The sequence below is a fragment of the Carcharodon carcharias genome, chromosome 7 (assembly GCF_017639515.1).
Source record: "Carcharodon carcharias isolate sCarCar2 chromosome 7, sCarCar2.pri, whole genome shotgun sequence".
Classification (NCBI taxonomy): Eukaryota; Metazoa; Chordata; class Chondrichthyes; order Lamniformes; family Lamnidae; genus Carcharodon; species Carcharodon carcharias.
Genome location: NC_054473.1, coordinates 102,472,106 through 102,492,283, shown reverse-complemented (window position 1 = coordinate 102,492,283; position 20,178 = coordinate 102,472,106).

Genomic DNA, 20,178 nt, shown 5'->3' with positions numbered 1-20,178 from the left:
AGGTACAGCACGGGGTTAGATACAGAGTAAAGCTCCCTCGACATTGTCCCCATCAAACACTCCCAGGACAGGTACAGCACGGGTTAGATACAGAGTAAAGCTCCCTCTACACTGTCCCCATCAAACGCTCTCAGGACAGGTACAGCACGGTGTAAAATACAGAGTAAAGCTCCCTCTGCACTCACCCCTTTAAACATTCCCAGGACAGGTCGAGCACGGGGTTAGATACAGAGTAAAGCTCCCTCTACACTGTCCCCAGCAAAACCTCCGGGGACAGGTAAAGCACAGTATTAGATACAGAGTAAAGCTCCCTCTACACTGTCCCCATCAAACACTCTGTGGACAGGTAAAGCACGGGGTTAGATACAGAGTAAAGGTCCCTCTGCAATGAACCCATCAAACACTCTGGGGATAGGTACAGCACGGGGTTAGATACACAGTAAAGCTTCCTCTACACTGTCTCCATCAAAAACTCTGGGGACAGGTACAGCACGGGGTTAGATACAGAGTAGAGCTGTCTCTACACTGTCCCATCAAACACTCCCAGGACAGGCACAGCACTTGGTTCGATACAGATGAAAGCTCCCTCTACACCGTCCCATCAAACAATCCCAGGACAGGTACAGCAAGGGGTTAGATACAGAGTAAAGCTTCATCTACATTCTCCCCATCAAACATTCCCAGGCAGGTACAGCAAAGGTTAGATACAGAGTAAAGCTCCCTCTACACTGTCCCCATCAAACACTCTCAGGACAGGTACAGCACGGGGTTAGATATAGAGTAATGCTCCCTCTACAATGTCCCCATCGACCACTCCGGGGACAGGTAAAGCATGGGTTTAGATAGAGAGTAAAGCTCCCTCTACAGTGTCCCCATCAAACACTCCGGGGACAGGTACAGCACGGGGTTAGATACAGAGTAAAGCTTCCTCTACACTGTCCCCATCAAACACACCGGGGACAGGTACAGCAGTGGTTTAGATATAGAGTAAAGCTCCCTCTACACCGTCCCATCAAACACTCCCAGGACGGGTACAGCACGGGGTTAGATACAGAGTAAAGCTTCATCTACATTCTCGCCATCAAACATTCCCAGGCAGGTACAGCAAAGGTTAGATACAGAGTAAAGCTCCCTCTACACTGTCTCCATCAAACACTCCGGGGACAGGTACAGCACGGGGTTAGATGCAGAGTAAAGCTCCCTCTACACTGAACCCATCATACACTACGGGGACAGGTACAGCACGGGGTAAGATACAGAGTAAAGCTCCCTCTACTCTGTCCCCATCAAGCACTCACAGGACACGTACAGCACAGGGTTAGGTACAGAGTAAATCTCCCTCTACAATGTCCCCGGTAAACTCTCCCAGGACAGGTAGAGCATGGGGTTAGGTACAGAGTAAGGCTCCTTCTACACTGTCCCTATCAAACACTCATAGGACAGGTACAGCACATGGTTCGATACAGAGTATAGCTCCCTCTACACTGTCCCCATCAAAGAATCCCACTACAGGTACAGCAAGGGGTTAGATACAGAGTAAAGCTCTATCTACATTCTCCCTATCAAACATTCCCAGGACAGGTACAGCACGGTGTAAAATAGAGAGTAAAGATCCCTCTACACTGCCCCGTTTAAACACTCCCAGGACAGGTCCAGCACGGGGTTAGATACAGAGTAAAGCTCCTACTACACAGTCCCCAGCAAACACACCGGGGACAGGTAAAGCACAGTGTTAGATACAGAGTAAAGCTCCATCTACATTCTCCCCATCAAACACTCCCAGGGCAGGTACAGCACAGGGTTAGATACAGAGTAAATCTCCCTCTACACTGTCCCCGGTAAACTCTCCCAGGACAGGTACAGCACGGGGTTAGATACAGAGTAAAGCTCCCTCGACATTGTCCCCATCAAACACTCCCAGGACAGGTACAGCACGGGTTAGATACAGAGTAAAGCTCCCTCTACACTGTCCCCATCGAACGCTCTCGGGACAGGTACAGCACGGTGTAAAATACAGAGTAAAGCTCCCTCTGCACTCACCCCTTTAAACACTCCGGGGACAGGTTGAGCACGGGGTTAGATACAGAGTAAAGCTCCCTCTACACTGTCCCCAGCAAACACTCCGGGGACAGGTACAGCACGGGGTTAGATACAGAGTAAAGCTCCCTCTACACTGAACCCATCATACACTACGGGGACAAGTACAGCACGGGGTAAGATACAGAGTAAAGCTTCCTGTACACTGTCCCCATTAAGCACTCACAGGACAGGTGCAGCACAGAGTTAGGTACAGAGTAAATCTCCCTCTACACTGTCCCCAGTAAACTCTCCCAGGACAGGTACAGCATGGGGTTAGGTACAGAGTAAGGCTCCATCTACACTGTCCCCATCAAACGCTCCCAGGACAGGTACAGCAAGGGGATAGATACAGAGTAAAAATCCATCTACATTCTCCCTATCAAACATTCCCAGGACAGGTACAGCACGATATAAAATAGAGAGTAAAGCTCCCTCTACACTCCCCCGTTTAAACACTCCCATGACAGGTCCAGCACGACGTCAGATCCAGAGTAAAGCTCCTACTACACATCCCCAGCAAACACACCGGGGACAGGTAAAGCACAGTGTTAGATACAGAGTAAAGCTCCATCTACATTCTCCCCATCAAACACTCCCAGGACAGGTACAGCACAGGGTTAGATACAGAGTAAATCTCCCTCTACACTGTCCCCGGTAAACTCTCCCAGGACAGGTACAGCATGGGGTTAGATACAGAGTAAAGCTCCCAATATATTGTCCCCATCAAACACTCCCAGGACAACTACAGCACAGGTTAGATACAGCGTAAAGCTCCCTCTACACTGTCCCCATCAAACGCTCTCAGGACAGGTACAGCACCGTGTAAAATACAGAGTAAATCTCCCTCTACACTCACCCCTTTAAACACTCCCAGGACAGGTCGAGCACGGGGTTAGATACAGAGTAAATCTCCCTCTACACTGTCCCCAGCAAACCCTCCGGGGACAGGTACAGCACGGGGTTAGATACAGAGTAAAGCTCCCTCTACACTGCCCCCATCAAACACTCTGTGGACAGGTAAAGCACAGGGTTAGATACAGAGTAAAGGTCCCTCTAAAATGTCCCCATCAAACACTCTGGGGATAGGTACAGCACAGGGTTAGATACACAGTAAAGCTTCCTCTACACTGTCTCCATCAAAAACTCTGGGGACAGGTACAGCACGGGGTTAGATACAGAGTAGAGCTGTCTCTACACTGTCCCATCAAACACTCCCAGGACAGGCACAGCACTTGGTTCGATACAGATGAAAGCTCCCTCTACACCGTCCCATCAAACAATCCCAGGACAGGTACAGCAAGGGGTTAGATACAGAGTAAAGCTTCATTTACATTCTCCACATCAAACATTCCCAGGCAGGTACAGCAAAGGTTAGATACAGAGTAAAGCTCCCTCTACACTGTCCCCATCAAACACTCTCAGGACAGGTACAGCACGGGGTTAGATACAGAGTAAAGCTCCCTCTACAATGTCCCCATCAACCACTCCGGGGACAGCTAAAGCATAGGTTTAGATAGAGAGTACAGCTCCCTCTACAGTGTTCCCATCAAACACTCCGGGGACAGGTACAGCACGGGGTTAGATACAGAGTAAAGCTCCCTCTACACTGTCCCCATCAAACACTCCGGGGACAGGTACAGCAGGGGTTTAGATATAGAGTAAAGCTCCCTCTACACCGTCCCATCAAACACTCCCAGGACGGGTACAGCACGGGGTTAGATACAGAGTAAAGCTTCATCTACATTCTCGCCATCAAACATTCCCAGGCTGGTACAGCAAAGGTTAGATACAGAGTAAAGCTCCCTCTACACTGTCCCCATCAAACACTCCGGGGACAGGTACAGCACGGGGTTAGGTACAGAGTAAAGCTCCCTCTACACTGTCCCCATCAATCACTCACAGGACACATACAGCACAGGGTTAGGTACAGAGTAAATCTCCCTCTACAATGTCCCCGGTAAACTCTCCCAGGACAGGTACAGCATGGGGTTAGGTACAGAGTAAGGCTCCATCTACACTGTCCCTATCAAACACTCATAGGACAGGTACAGCACATGGTTCGATATAGAGTATAGCTCCCTCTACACTGTCCCCATCAAAGAATCCCACTAAAGGTACAGCAAGGGGTTAGATACAGAGTAAAGCTCTATCTACATTCTCCCTATCAAACATTCCCAGGACAGGTACAGCACGGTGTAAAATAGAGAGTAAAGCTCCCTCTACACTGCCCCGTTTAAACATTCCTAGGACAGGTCCAGCACGGGGTTAGATACAGAGTAAAGCTCCTACTACACAGTCCCCAGCAAACACACCGGGGACAGGTAAAGCACAGTGTTAGATACAGAGTAAAGCTCCCTCTACACTGTCCCCATCAAACACTCCTGGGACAGTTAAAGCACTGGGTTAGATACAGAGCAAAGCTCCCTCTACATTGTCCCCATCAAACACTCCCAGGACAGGTACAGCATGGGTTAGATACAGAGTAAAGCTCCCTCTACACTGTCCCCATCAAACGCTCTCAGGACAGGTACAGCACGGTGTAAAATACAGAGTAAAAATCCCTCTACACTCACCCCTTTAAACACTCCCAGTACAGGTCGAGCACGGGGTTAGATACAGAGTAAAGCTCCTACTACACAGTCCCCAGCAAACAATCGCAGGACAAGTATAGCACGACGTCAGTTCCAGAGTAAAGCTCCATCTACAATGTCCCCATCAAACACTCCGGGGACAGGTAAAGCACGGGGTTAGATACACAGTAAAGCTTCCTCTTCACTGTCTCCATCAAACACTCCGGGGACAGGTACAACACGGGTTTCGATGCAGAGTAAAGCTCCCTCTACACTGAACCCTTAAACACTCCCAGGAAAGGTATAGCACGGGGTTAGATAAAGAGTAAAGATCCCACTACACTGTTCCCATCAAAGACTCCCAGGACAGGTACAGCACAGGATTAGATACAGGGCAGAGCTCCCTCTACACTCTCCCCATCAAACACTCTCAGGGCAGGTACAGCAAGGGGTTAGATACAGAGTAAAGCTTCATCTACATTCTCCCCATCAAACATTCCCAGGCAGGTACAGCAAAGGTTAGATACAGAGTAAAGCTCCCTCTACACTGTCCCCATCAAACACTCTCAGGACAGGTACAGCACGGGGTTAGATACAGAGTAAAGCTTCCTCTACACTGTCCCCATCAAACACTCCGGGGACAGGTACAGCAGGGTTTTAGATATAGAGTAAAGCTCCCTCTACAACGTCCCATCAAACACTCCCAGGACGGGTACAGCACGGGGTTAGATACAGAGTAAAGCTTCATCTACATTCTCGCCATCAAACATTCCCAGGCAGGTACAGCAAAGGTTAGATACAGAGTAAAGCTCCCTCTACACTGCCCCCATCAAACACTCTGTGGACAGGTGAAGCACAGTATTATTTACAGAGTAAAGCTCCCTCTACAATGACCCCATCAAACACCACGGGGACAGGTACAGCACGGTGTTAGATACAGAGTAAAGATCCCTCTACACTGAACCCATCATACACTCCGGGGTCAGGTACAGCACGGGGTTACATACAGAGTAAAGCTCCCTCTACACCGTCCCATCAAAAACGCGCAGGAAAGTTACAGCACGGGGTTAGATAAAGAGTAAAGCTCCCTCAACACTGTCCCCATCAAACGCTCCCAGGACAGGTACAGCACGGGTTTAGATAAAGAGTAAAGCTCCCCTTCCACTCTCCCATCAAACACTCCCATGACAGACACAGCACTTTTTTCGATACAGAGTAAATCTCACTGTACACTGTCCCGTCAAATACTAAAAGCATAGGTAGAGCTTGGTATTAGATACAGAGTAAATCTCCCTCTACACTGTTCCGATCAAAGACTCCCAGGACAGGTACAGGACAGGATTAGATACAGGGTAAAGCTACATCTACACTGTCCCCAGCAAACACTCCCAGGGCAGTTACAAAACGGGGTTAGATACATAGTAATGCTCCTTCTACACCGTCCCATCAAACACTCACAGGACAGGTACAGCAAGGGGTTAGATACAGAGTAAAGCTTCATCTACATTCACCCCATCAAACATTCCCTGGCAGGTACAGCAAAGGTTAGATACAGAGTAAAGCTCCCTCTGCACTGTCCCCAACAAACACTCCGGGGACAGGTAAAACATGGGTTTAGATACAGAGTAAAGCTCCCTCTACACTGTCCCCATCAAACATTCCGGGGACAGGTAAAGCAAGGGTTCAGATACAGAGTAAAGCTCCCCCTACAGTGTCCCCATCAAAAACGCGCAGGAAAGTTACAGCACGGGGTTAGATAAAGAGTAAAGCTCCCTCAACACTGTCCCCATCAAACGCTCCCAGGACAGGGACAGCACGGGTTTAGATACAGAATTAAGCTCCCCTTCCACTGTCCCATCAAACACTCCCATGACAGACACAGCACTTGTTTCGATACAGAGTAAATCTCCCAGTACACTGACCCCATCAGCCACTAACAGCATAGGTAGAGCTTGGTGTTAGATACAGTGTAAAGCTCCCTCTACACTGTTCCCATCAAAGACTCCCAGGACAGGTACAGCACAGGATTAGATACAGGGTAAAGCTCCCTCTACACTGTCCCCAGCAAACACTCCCTGGGCAGGTACAAAACGGGGTTAGATACAGAGTAAAGCTCCATCTACATTCTCCCCATCAAACACTCCCAGGACATTGACAGCACAGGGTTAGATATACAGTTACTCTCCCTCTACACTGTCCCCGGTAAACTCTCCCAGGACAGGTACAGCACGGGGTTAGATACAGAGTAGAGCTGTCTCTACACTGTCCCATCAAACACTCCGGGGACAGGTAAGCACAGTATTATTTACAGAGTAAAGCTCCCTCTACACTGTCCCCATCAACACTCTGTGGACAGGTGAAGCACGGGGTTAGATACAGAGTAAAGCTCCCTCCACAATGACCCCATCAAACACTCCGGGGACAGGTACAGCACGGTGTTAGATACAGAGTAAAGATCCCTCTGCACTGAACCCATCATACACTCTGGGGTCAGGTACAGCACGGGGTTACATACAGAGTAAAGCTCCCTCTACACCGTCCCATCAAAAACGCGCAGGAAAGTTACAGCACGGGGTTAGATAAAGAGTAAAGCTCCCTCAACACTGTCCCCATCAAACACTCCCAGGACAGGTACAGCACGGGTTTAGATAAAGAGTAAAGCTCCCCTTCCACTCTCCCATCAAACACTCCCATGACAGACACAGCACTTTTTTCGATACAGAGTAAATCTCACTGTACACTGTCCCGTCAAATACTAAAAGCATAGGTAGAGCTTGGTATTAGATACAGAGTAAATCTCCCTCTACACTGTTCCGATCAAAGACTCCCAGGACAGGTGCAGCACAGGATTAGATACAGGGTAAAGCTACCTCTACACTGTCCCCAGCAAACACTCCCAGGGCAGTTACAAAACGGGGTTAGATACATAGTAATGCTCCTTCTACACCGTCCCATCAAACACTCACAGGACAGGTACAGCACGGGGTTTGATACAGAGTAAAGCTCCCTCTACATTCTCAACATCAAACACTCCCAGGACAGGGACAGCACAGGGTTAGATACAGAATAAATCGCCCTCCACACTGTCCCCGGTAAACTCTCCCAGGACAGGTACAACACGGGGTTAGATACAGAGTAAAGCTCCCTCGACATTGTCCCCATCAAACACTCCCAGGACAGGTACAGCATGGGGTTAGATACAGAGTAGAGCTGTCTCTACAATGTCCCATCAAACACTCCCAGGACAGGCACAGCAATTGGTTTGATACAGATTAAAGCTCCCTCTACACTGTCCCCAACAAAGACTACCATTACAGGTACAGCAAGGGGTTAGATACAGAGTAAAGCTACCTCTACACAGTCCCATCAAACAATCCCAGGACAGGTACAGCAAGGGGTTAGATACAGAGTAAAGCTTCATCTACATTCACCCCATCAAACATTCCCTGGCAGGTACAGCAAAGGTTAGATACAGAGTAAAGCTCCCTCTACACTGTCCCCATCAAACAGTCTGGGGACAGGTAAAACTTGAGTTTAGATACAGAGTAAAGCTCCCTCTACACTGTCCCCATCAAACATTCAGGGGACAGGTAAAGCAAGGGTTTAGATACAGAGTAAAGCTCCCTCTTCACCTTCCCATCAAACACTCCCAGGACGGGTACAGCACGGGGTTAGATAAAGAGTAAAGCACCCTCTACACTGTCCCCATCAAACGCTCTCAGGACAGGTACAGCACGGTGTAAAATACAGAGTAAAGCACCCTCTACACTCCTCCCTTTAAAAACTCCCAGGACATGTCGAGAACGGGGTTAGATACAGAGTAAAGCTCCTACTACACAGTCCCCTGCAAACACTGGCAGGACAAGTACAGCACGACGTCAGATCCAGAGTAAAGCTCCCTCTACACTGTCCCCAGCAAACCATCTGGGGACAGGTACAGCATGGGGTTAGATACAGAGTAAAGCTTTTTCTACACTGTCCCCATCAATCACTCCGGGGACAGGTAAGCACGGGTCTAGATACCGATTAACGCTCCCTCTACAGTGTCCCCATCAAACACTCCGGGGACAGGAACAGCACGGGGTTAAATACAGAGTAAAGCTTCCTCTACACTGTCCCCATCAAACACTCCGGGAGCAGGTACAGCACGGGTTTAGATACAGAGTAAAACTCCCTCTACACCGTCCCATCAAACCCTCCCAGGACGGGTACAGCACGTTGTTAGATACAGAGTAAAGCTCCATCTACATTCTTCCCATCAAACATTCCCAGGACAGTTACAGCACGACGTCAGATCCAGAGTAAAGCTCCCTCTGCACTGTCCCCATCAAACACTCCGGGGACAGGTAAAGCACAGTATTAGATACAGAGTAAAGCTCCCTGTACACCCTCCCCATCAAACACTCCGAGGACATGTACAGCACGGGGTTAGATACAGAGTAATGCTCCCTCTACACTAAACCCATCATATTCTCCAGGGGCAGGTACAGCATGGGGTTAGATACAAAGTAAAGCTCACTCTACACCGTCCCATCAAAAACTCCCAGGAAAGTTACAGCACATGGTTAGATAAAGAGTAAAGCTCCCTCTACACTGTCCCCATCAAACGCTCCCAGGACAGGGACAGCACGGGGTTAGATACAGAGTTAAGCTCCCCTTCCACTGTCCCATCAAACACTCCCATGACAGACACAGCACTTGTTTCGATACAGAGTAAATCTCACTGTACACTGTCCCGTCAAACACTAAAAGCGTAGGTAGAGCTTGGTATTAGATACAGAGTAAATCTCCCTCTACACTGTTCCGATCAAACACTCCCAGGGCAGTTACAAAACGGGGTTAGATACATAGTAATGCTACTTCTACACCGTCCCATCAAACACTCCCAGGGCAGTTACAAAACGGGGTTTGATACAGAGTAAAGCTCCATCTACATTCTCCCCATCAAACACTCCCAGGACAGGGACAGCACAAGGTTAGATACAGAGTAAATCTCCCTCTACACTGTCCCCGGTAAACTCTCCCAGGACAGGTACAGCACGGGGTTAGATACAGAGTAGAGCTGTCTCTACACTATCCCATCAAACACTCCGGGGACAGGTAAGCACAGTATTATTTACAGAGTAAAGCTCCCTCTACATTGTCCCCATCAAACACTCTGTGGACAGGTGAAGCACGGGGTTAGATACAGAGTAAAGCTCCCTCTACAATGACCCCATCAAACACTCCGGGGTCAGGTACAGCACGGGGTTACATACAGAGTAAAGCTCCCTCTACACCGTCCCATCAAAAACGCGCAGGAAAGTTACAGCACGGGGTTAGATAAAGAGTAAAGCTCCCTCAACACTGTCCCCATCAAACGCTCCCAGGACAGGTACAGCACGGGTTTAGATAAAGAGTAAAGCTCCCCTTCCACTCTCCCATCAAACACTCCCATGACAGACACAGCACTTTTTTCGATACAGAGTAAATCTCACTGTACACTGTCCCGTCAAATACTAAAAGCATAGGTAGAGCTTGGTATTAGATACAGAGTAAATCTCCCTCTACACTGTTCCGATCAAAGACTCCCAGGACAGGTACAGCACAGGATTAGATACAGGGTAAAGCTACATCTACACTGTCCCCAGCAAACACTCCCAGGGCAGTTACAAAACGGGGTTAGATACATAGTAATGCTCCTTCTACACCGTCCCATCAAACACTCACAGGACAGGTACAGCAAGGGGTTAGATACAGAGTAAAGCTTCATCTACATTCACCCCATCAAACATTCCCTGGCAGGTACAGCAAAGGTTAGATACAGAGTAAAGCTCCCTCTGCACTGTCCCCAACAAACACTCCGGGGACAGGTAAAACATGGGTTTAGATACAGAGTAAAGCTCCCTCTACACTGTCCCCATCAAACATTCCGGGGACAGGTAAAGCAAGGGTTCAGATACAGAGTAAAGCTCCCTCTACAGTGTCCCCATCAAACACTCCGGGGACAGGTACAGCACGGGATTAGATACAGAGTAAAGCTTCCTCTACACTGTCCCCATCAAACATTCCGGGGACAGGTACAGCACGGGTTTAGATACAGAGTAAAGCACCCTCTACACTGTCCCCATCAAACGCTCTCAGGACAGGTACATCATGGTGTAAAATACAGAGTAAAGCACCCTCTACACTCCCCCATTTAAACACTCCCAGGACATGTCGAGAACGGGGTTAGATACAGAGTAAAGCTCCTACTACACAGTTCCCAGCAAACACTGGCAGGACAAGTACAGCACGATGTCAGATCCAGAGTAAAGTTCCCTCTACACTGTCCCCAGCAAACCATCCGGGGACAGGTACAGCACGGGGTTAGATACAGAGTAAAGCTTTTTCTACACTGTCCCCATCAATCACTCCGGGGACAGGTGCAGAACGGGTCTAGATACCGATTAACGCTCCCCCTACAGTGTCCCCATCAAACACTCTGGGGACAGGTACAGCACGGGATTAGATACAGAGTAAAGCTTCCTCTACACTGTCCCCATCAAACACTCCGGGAGCAGGTACAGCACGGGTTTAGATAAAGAGTAAAACTCCCTCTACACCGTCCCATCAAACCCTCCCAGGACGGTAACAGCACAGGGTTAGATACAGAGTAAAGCTGCATCTACATTCTTCCCATCAAACATTCCCAGGACAGTTACAGCACACGTCAGATCCAGAGTAAAGCTCCCTCTGCACTGTCCCCAGCAAACACTCCGGGGACAGGTAAAGCACAGTATTAGATACAGAGTAAAGCTCCCTCTACACTGGCCCCTTCAAACACTCTATGGACAGGTAAAGCACGGGGTTAGATACAGAGTAAAGCTCCCTCTACAATGTCCCCATCAAACACTCCGGGGACAATTACAGCACGGGGTTAGATGCAGAGTAAAGCTCCCTGCACACCCTCCACATCAAACACTCCCAGGACATGTACAGCACGGGGTTAGATACAGAGTAATGCTCCCTCTATTCTAAACCCATCATATTCTCCGGTGACAGGTACAGCATGGGGTTAGATACAGAGAAAAGGTCACTCTACACCGTCCCATCAAAAACTCCCAGGAAAGTTACAGCACATGGTTAGATAAAGAGTAAAGCTCCCTCTACACTGTCCCCATCAAACGCTCTCAGGACAGGTACAGCACGGTGTAAAATACAGAGTAAAGCACCCTCTACACTCCTCCCTTTAAAAACTCCCAGGACATGACGAGAACGGGGTTAGCTACAGAGTAAAGCTCCTACTACACAGTCCCCAGCAAACACTGGCAAGACAAGTACAGCACGACGTCAGATCCAGAGTAAAGCTCCCTCTACACTGTCCCCATCAAACATTCAGGGGACAGGTAAAGCAAGGGTTTAGATACAGAGTAAAGCTCCCTCTTCACCGTCCCATCAAACACTCCCAGGACGGGTACAGCACGGGGTTAGATAAAGAGTAAAGCACCCTCTACACTGTCCCCATCAAACGCTCTCAGGACAGGTACAGCACGGTGTAAAATGCAGAGTAAAGCACCCTCTACACTCCCCCCTTTAAACACTCCCAGGACATGTCGAGAACGGGGTTAGATACAGAGTAAAGCTCCTACTACACAGTCCCCTGCAAACACTGGCAGGACAAGTACAGCACGACGTCAGATCCAGAGTAAAGCTCCCTCTACACTGTCCCCAGCAAACCATCCGGATACAGGTACAGCACGTGGTTAGATACAGAGTAAAGCTTTTTCTACACTGTCCCCATCAATCACTCCGGGGATAGGTAAGCACGGGTCTAGATACCGATTAACGCTCCCTCTACAGTGTCCCCATCAAACACTCCGGGGACAGGTACAGCACGGGGTTAGATACAGAGTAAAGCTTCCTCTACACTGTCCCCATCAAATACTCCGGGAGCAGGTACAGCACGGGTTTAGATACAGAGTAAAACTCCCTCTACACCGTCCCATCAAACCCTCCCAGGACGGGCACAGCACGTTGTTAGATACAGAGTAAAGCTCCATCTACATTCTTCCCATCAAACATTCCCAGGACAGTTACAGCACGACGTCAGATCCAGAGTAAAGCTCCCTCTGCACTGTCCCCATCAAACACTCCGGGGACAGGTAAAGCACAGTATTAGATACAGAGTAAAGCTCCCTGTACACCCTCCCCATCAAACACTCCGAGGACATGTACAGCACGGGGTTAGATACAGAGTAATGCTCCCTCTACACTAAACCCATCATATTCTCCAGGGGCAGGTACAGCATGGGGTTAGATACAGAGTAAAGCTCACTCTACACCGTCCCATCAAAAACTCCCAGGAAAGTTACAGCACATGGTTAGATAAAGAGTAAAGCTCCCTCTACACTGTCCCCATCAAACGCTCCCAGGACAGGGACAGCACGGGGTTAGATACAGAGTTAAGCTCCCCTTCCACTGTCCCATCAAACACTCCCATGACAGACACAGCACTTGTTTCGATACAGAGTAAATCTCACTGTACACTGTCCCGTCAAACACTAAAAGCGTAGGTAGAGCTTGGTATTAGATACAGAGTAAATCTCCCTCTACACTGTTCCGATCAAACACTCCCAGGGCAGTTACAAAACGGGGTTAGATACATAGTAATGCTACTTCTACACCGTCCCATCAAACACTCACAGGACAGGTACAGCACGGGGTTTGATACAGAGTAAAGCTCCATCTACATTCTCCCCATCAAACACTCCCAGGACAGGGACAGCACAGGGTTAGATACACAGTAAATCTCCCTCTACACTGTCCCCGGTAAACTCTCCCAGGACAGGTACAGCACGGGGTTAGAGACAGAGTAGAGCTGTCTCTACACTATCCCATCAAACACTCCGGGGACAGGTAAGCACAGTATTATTTACAGAGTAAAGCTCCCTCTATACTGTCCCCATCAAACACTCTGTGGACATGTGAAGCACGGGGTTAGATACAGAGTAAAGCTCCCTCTACAATGACCCCATCAAACACTCCGGGGTCAGGTACAGCACGGGGTTACATACAGAGTAAAGCTCCCTCTACACCGTCCCATCAAAAACGCGCAGGAAAGTTACAGCACGGGGTTAGATAAAGAGTAAAGCTCCCTCAACACTGTCCCCATCAAACGCTCCCAGGACAGGTACAGCACGGGTTTAGATAAAGAGTAAAGCTCCCCTTCCACTCTCCCATCAAACACTCCCATGACAGACACAGCACTTTTTTCGATACAGAGTAAATCTCACTGTACACTGTCCCGTCAAATACTAAAAGCATAGGTAGAGCTTGGTATTAGATACAGAGTAAATCTCCCTCTACACTGTTCCGATCAAAGACTCCCAGGACAGGTACAGGACAGGATTAGATACAGGGTAAAGCTACATCTACACTGTCCCCAGCAAACACTCCCAGGGCAGTTACAAAACGGGGTTAGATACATAGTAATGCTCCTTCTACACCGTCCCATCAAACACTCACAGGACAGGTACAGCAAGGGGTTAGATACAGAGTAAAGCTTCATCTACATTCACCCCATCAAACATTCCCTGGCAGGTACAGCAAAGGTTAGATACAGAGTAAAGCTCCCTCTGCACTGTCCCCAACAAACACTCCGGGGACAGGTAAAACATGGGTTTAGATACAGAGTAAAGCTCCCTCTACACTGTCCCCATCAAACATTCCGGGGACAGGTAAAGCAAGGGTTCAGATACAGAGTAAAGCTCCCCCTACAGTGTCCCCATCAAACACTCCGGGGACAGGTACAGCACGGGATTAGATACAGAGTAAAGCTTCCTCTACACTGTCCCCATCAAACACTCCGGGAGCAGGTACAGCACGGGTTTAGATAAAGAGTAAAACTCCCTCTACACCGTCCCATCAAACCCTCCCAGGACGGTTACAGCACAGGGTTAGATACAGAGTAAAGCTGCATCTACATTCTTCCCATCAAACGTTCCCAGGACAGTTACAGCACGATGTCAGATCCAGAGTAAAGCTCCCTCTGCACTGTCCCCATCAAACACTCCGGGGACAGGTAAAGCACAGTATTAGATACAGAGTAAAGCTCCCTCTACACTGTCCCCTTCAAACACTCTGTGGACAGGTAAAGCACGGGGTTAGATACAGAGTAAAGCTCCCTCTACAATGTCCCCATCAAACACTCCGGGGACAATTACAGCACGGGGTTAGATGCAGAGTAAAGCTCCCTGCACACCCTCCACATCAAACACTCCCAGGACATGTACAGCACGGGGTTAGATACAGAGTAATGCTCCCTCTATTCTAAACCCATCATATTCTCCGGTGACAGGTACAGCATGGGGTTAGATACAGAGAAAAGCTCACTCTACACCGTCCCATCAAAAACTCCCAGGAAAGTTACAGCACATGGTTAGATAAAGAGTAAAGCTCCCTCTACACTGTCCCCATCAAACGCTCCCAGGACAGGGACAGCACGGGTTTAGATACAGAATTAAGCTCCCCTTCCACTGTCCCATCAAACACTCCCATGACAGACACAGCACTTGTTTCGATACAGAGTAAATCTCCCAGTACACTGACCCCATCAGCCACTAACAGCATAGGTAGAGCTTGGTGTTAGATACAGTGTAAAGCTCCCTCTACACTGTTCCCATCAAAGACTCCCAGGACAGGTACAGCACAGGATTAGATACAGTGTAAAGCTCCCTCTACACTGTCCCCAGCAAACACTCCCTGGGCAGGTACAAAACGGGGTTAGATACAGAGTAAAGCTCCATCTACATTCTCCCCATCAAACGCTCCCAGGACATTGACAGCACAGGGTTAGATACACAGTTACTCTCCCTCTACACTGTCCCCGGTAAACTCTCCCAGGACAGGTACAGCACGGGGTTAGATACAGAGTAAAGCTCCCTCTACATTGTCCCCATCAAACACTCCCAGGACAGGTACAGCACGGGGTTAGATACAGAGTAGAGCTGTCTCTACACTGTCCCATCAAACACTCTGGGGACAGGTAAAGCATGGGTTTAGATACAGAGTAAAGCTCCCTCTACACTGTCCCCATCAAACACTCCGGGGACAGGTAAAGCACGGGGTTAGATACAGAGTAAAGCTCCCTCTACAATGTCCCCATCAAACACTCCGGGGACAATTACAGCACGGGGTTAGATGCAGCGTAAGGCTCCCTGTACACCCTCCACATCAAACACTCCCAGGACATGTACAGCACGGGGTTAGATACAGAGTAATGCTCCCTCTACACTAAATCCATCATATTCTCCGGGGACAGGTACAGCATAGGGTTAGATGCAGAGTAAAGTCACTCTGCACCGTCCCATCAAAAACTCCCAGGAAAGTTACAGCACATGGTTAGATAAAGAGTAAAGCTCCCTCTACACTGTCCCCATCAAACGCTCCCAGGACAGGGACAGCACGGAGTTTGATACAGAGTTAAGCTCCCCTTCCACTGTCCCATCAAACACTCCCATGACAGACACAGCACTTGTTTCGATACAGAGTAAATCTCCCAGTACACTGACCCCATCAGCCACTAACAGCATAGGTAGAGCTTGGTGTTAGATACAGTGTAAAGCTCCCTCTACACTGTTCCCATCAAAGACTCCCAGGACAGGTACAGCACAGGATTAGATACAGGGTAAAGCTCCCTCTACGATGTCCCCAGCAAACACTCCCTGGGCAGGTACAAAACGGGGTTAGATACAGAGTAAAGCTCCATCTACATTCTCCCCATCAAACGCTCCCAGGACATTGACAGCACAGGGTTAGATATACAGTAACTCTCCCTCTACACTGTCCCCGGTAAACTCTCCCAGGACAGGTACAGCACGGGGTTTGATACAGAGTAGAGCTGTCTCTACCTTGTCCCCATCAAACACTCCCAGGACAGGTACAGCACGGGGTTAGATACAGAGTAGAGCTGGCTCTACACTGTCCCATCAAACACTCTGGGGACAGGTAAGCACAGTATTATGTACAGAGTAAAGCTCCCTCTACACTGTCCCCATCAAACACTCTGTGGACAGATGAAGCACGGGGTTAGAAATAGAGTAAAGCTCCCTCTACAATGAACCATCAAACACTCCGGGGACAGGTACAGCACGGTGTTAGATACAGAGTAAAGATCCCTCTACACGGAACCCATCATACACTCCGGGGACAGGTACAGCAGGGGGTTACATACAGAGTAAAGATCCCTCTACACCGTCCCATCAAAAACGTGCAGAAAAGTTACAGCACGGGGTTAGATAAAGAGTAAAGCTCCCTCAACACTGTCCCCATCAAACGCTCCCAGGACAGGTACAGCACGGGTTTAGATACAGAGTAAAGCTCCCCTTCCACTGTCCCATCAAACACTCCCATGACAGACACAGCACTTTTTTCGATACAGAGTAAATCTCACTGTACACTGTCCCGTCAAACACTAAAAGCATAGGTAGAGCTTGGTATTAGATACAGAGTAAATCTCCCTCTACACTGTTCCGATCAAAGACTCCCAGGACAGGTACAGCACAGGATTAGATACAGGGTAAAGCTACCTCTACACTGTCGCCAGCAAACACTCCCAGGTCAGTTACAAAACGGGGTTAGATACATAGTAATGCTCCTTCTACACCGTCCCATCAAACACTCACAGGACAGGTACAGCACGGGGTTTGATACAGAGTAAAGCTCCCTCTACATTGTCCCCATCAAACACTCGCAGGACAGGTACAGCACAGGGTTAGATACATAGTAAAGCTCACTCTACACCGTCCCATCAAAAACTCCCAGGACAGGTACTGCACAGGGTTAGATACAGAGTGAATCTCCCTCTACACTGTCCCCGGTAAACTCTCCCAGCACAGCTACAGCACGGGGTTAGATACAGAGTAAAGCTCCCTCGACATTGTCCCCATCAAACACTCCCAGGACAGGTACAGCACGGGGTTAGATACAGAGTAGAGCTGTCACTACAAAGTCCCATCAAACACTCCCAGGACAGGCACAGCACTTGGTTTGATACAGATTAAAGCTCCCTCTACACTGTCCCCAACAAAGACTACCATTACAGGTACAGCAAGGGGTTAGATACAGAGTAAAGCTCCCTCTACACAGTGCCATTAAACAATCCCAGGACAGGTACAGCAAGGGATTAGATACAGAGTAAAGCTTCATCTACATTCACCCCATCAAACATTCCCTGGCAGGTACAGCAAAGGTAAGATACAGAGTAAAGATCCCTCTACACTGTCCCCAACAAACACTCCGGGGACAGGTAAAACATGGGTTTAGATACAGAGTAAAGCTCCCTCTACACTGTCCCCATCAAACATTCCGGGGACAGGTAAAGCAAGGGTTTAGATACAGATTAAAGCGCCCTCTATAGTGTCCCCATCAAACACTCCGGGGACAGGTAAAGCAATGGTTTAGATACAGAGTAAAGCTCCCTCTTCACCGTCCCATCAAACACTCCCAGGACGGGTACAGCACGGGGTTAGATACAGAGTAAAGCACCCTCTACACTGTCCCCATCAACCGCTCTCAGGACAGGTACAGCACGGTGTAAAATACAGAGTAAAGCACCCTCTACACGCCCCGCTTTAAACACTCCCAGGACATGTCGAGAACGGGGTTAGATACAGAGTAAAGCTCCTACTACACAGTCCCCTGCAAACACTGGCAGGACAAGTACAGCACAACGTCAGATCCAGAGTAAAGATCCCTCTACACTGTCCCCAGCAAACAATTCGGGGACAGGTACAGCACGGGGTTAGATACAGAATAAAGCTTTTTCTACACTGTCCCCATCAATCACTCCGGGGACAGGTACAGCACGGGTCTAGATACCGATTAACGCTCCCCCTACAGTGTCCCCATCAAACACTCCGGGGACAGGTACAGCACGGGGTTAGATGCAGAGTAAAGCTTCCTCTACACTGTCCCCATCAAACACTCCGGGAGCAGGTACAGCACGGGTGTAGATACAGATTAAAACTCCCTCTACACCGTCCCATCAAACCCTCCCAAAACGGGTACAGCATGGGGTTAGATACAGAGTAAAGCTCCATCTACATTCTTCCCATCAAACATTCCCAGGACAGTTACAGCACGACGTCAGATCCAGAGTAAAGTTCCCTCTGCACTGTCCCCATCAAACATTCCGGGGACAGGTAAAGCACAGTATTAGATACAGAGTAAAGCTCCCTCTACACTGTCCCCATCAAACACTCTGTGGACAGGTAAAGCACGGGGTTAGATACAGAGTAAAGCTCCCTGTACACCCTCCCCATCAAACACTCCCAGGACATGTACAGCACGGGGTTAGATACAGAGTAATGCTCCCTCTACACTAAACCCATCATATTCTCCGGGGACAGGTACAGCATGGGGTTAGATACAGAGTAAAGCTCACACTACTCAGTCCCATCAAAAACTCCCAGGAAAGTTACAGCACATGGTTAGCTAAAGAGTAAAGCTCCCTCTACACTGTCCCCATCAAACGCTCCCAGGACAGGGACAGCACGGGGTTAGATACAGAGTTATGCTCCCCTTCCACTGTCCCATCAAACACTCCCATGACAGACACATCACTTGTTTCGATACAGAGTAAATCTCCCAGTACACTGTCCCCATCAACCACTAACAGCATAGGTAGAGCTTGGTGTTAGATACAGTGTAAAGCTCCCTCTACACTGTTCCCATCAAAGACTCCCAGGACAGGTACAGCACAGGATTAGATACAGGGTAAAGCTCCCTCTACACTGTCCCGAGCAAACACTCCCTGGGCAGGTACAAAACGGGGTTAGATACAGAGTAAAGCTCCCTCTACACTGTCCCATCAAACACTCACAGGACAGGTACAGCACGGGGTTTGATACAGAGTAAAGCTCCATCTACATTCTCCCCATCAAACACTCCCAGGACAGGGACAGCACAGGGTTAGATACACAGTAAATCTCCCTCTACACTGTCCCCGGTAAACTCTCCCAGGACAGGTACAGCACGGGGTTAGATACAGAGTAAAGCTCCCTCTACATTGTCCCCATCAAACACTCCCAGGACAGGTACAGCACAGGGTTAGATACAGAGTAGAGCTGTCTCTACACTGTCCCATCAAACACTCTGGGGACAGGTAAAGCATGGGTTTAGATACAGAGTAAAGCTCCCTCTACACTGTCCCCATCAAACACTCCGGGGACAGGTAAAGCACGGGGTTAGATACAGAGTAAAGCTCCCTCTACAATGTCCCCATCAAACACTCCGGGGACAATTACAGCACGGGGTTAGATGCAGCGTAAGGCTCCCTGTACACCCTCCACATCAAACACTCCCAGGACATGTACAGCACGGGGTTAGATACAGTGTAATGCTCCCTCTACACTAAATCCATCATATTCTCCGGGGACAGGTACAGCATAGGGTTAGATGCAGAGTAAAGTCACTCTGCACCGTCCCATCAAAAACTCCCAGGAAAGTTACAGCACATGGTTAGATAAAGAGTAAAGCTCCCTCTACACTGTCCCCATCAAACGCTCCC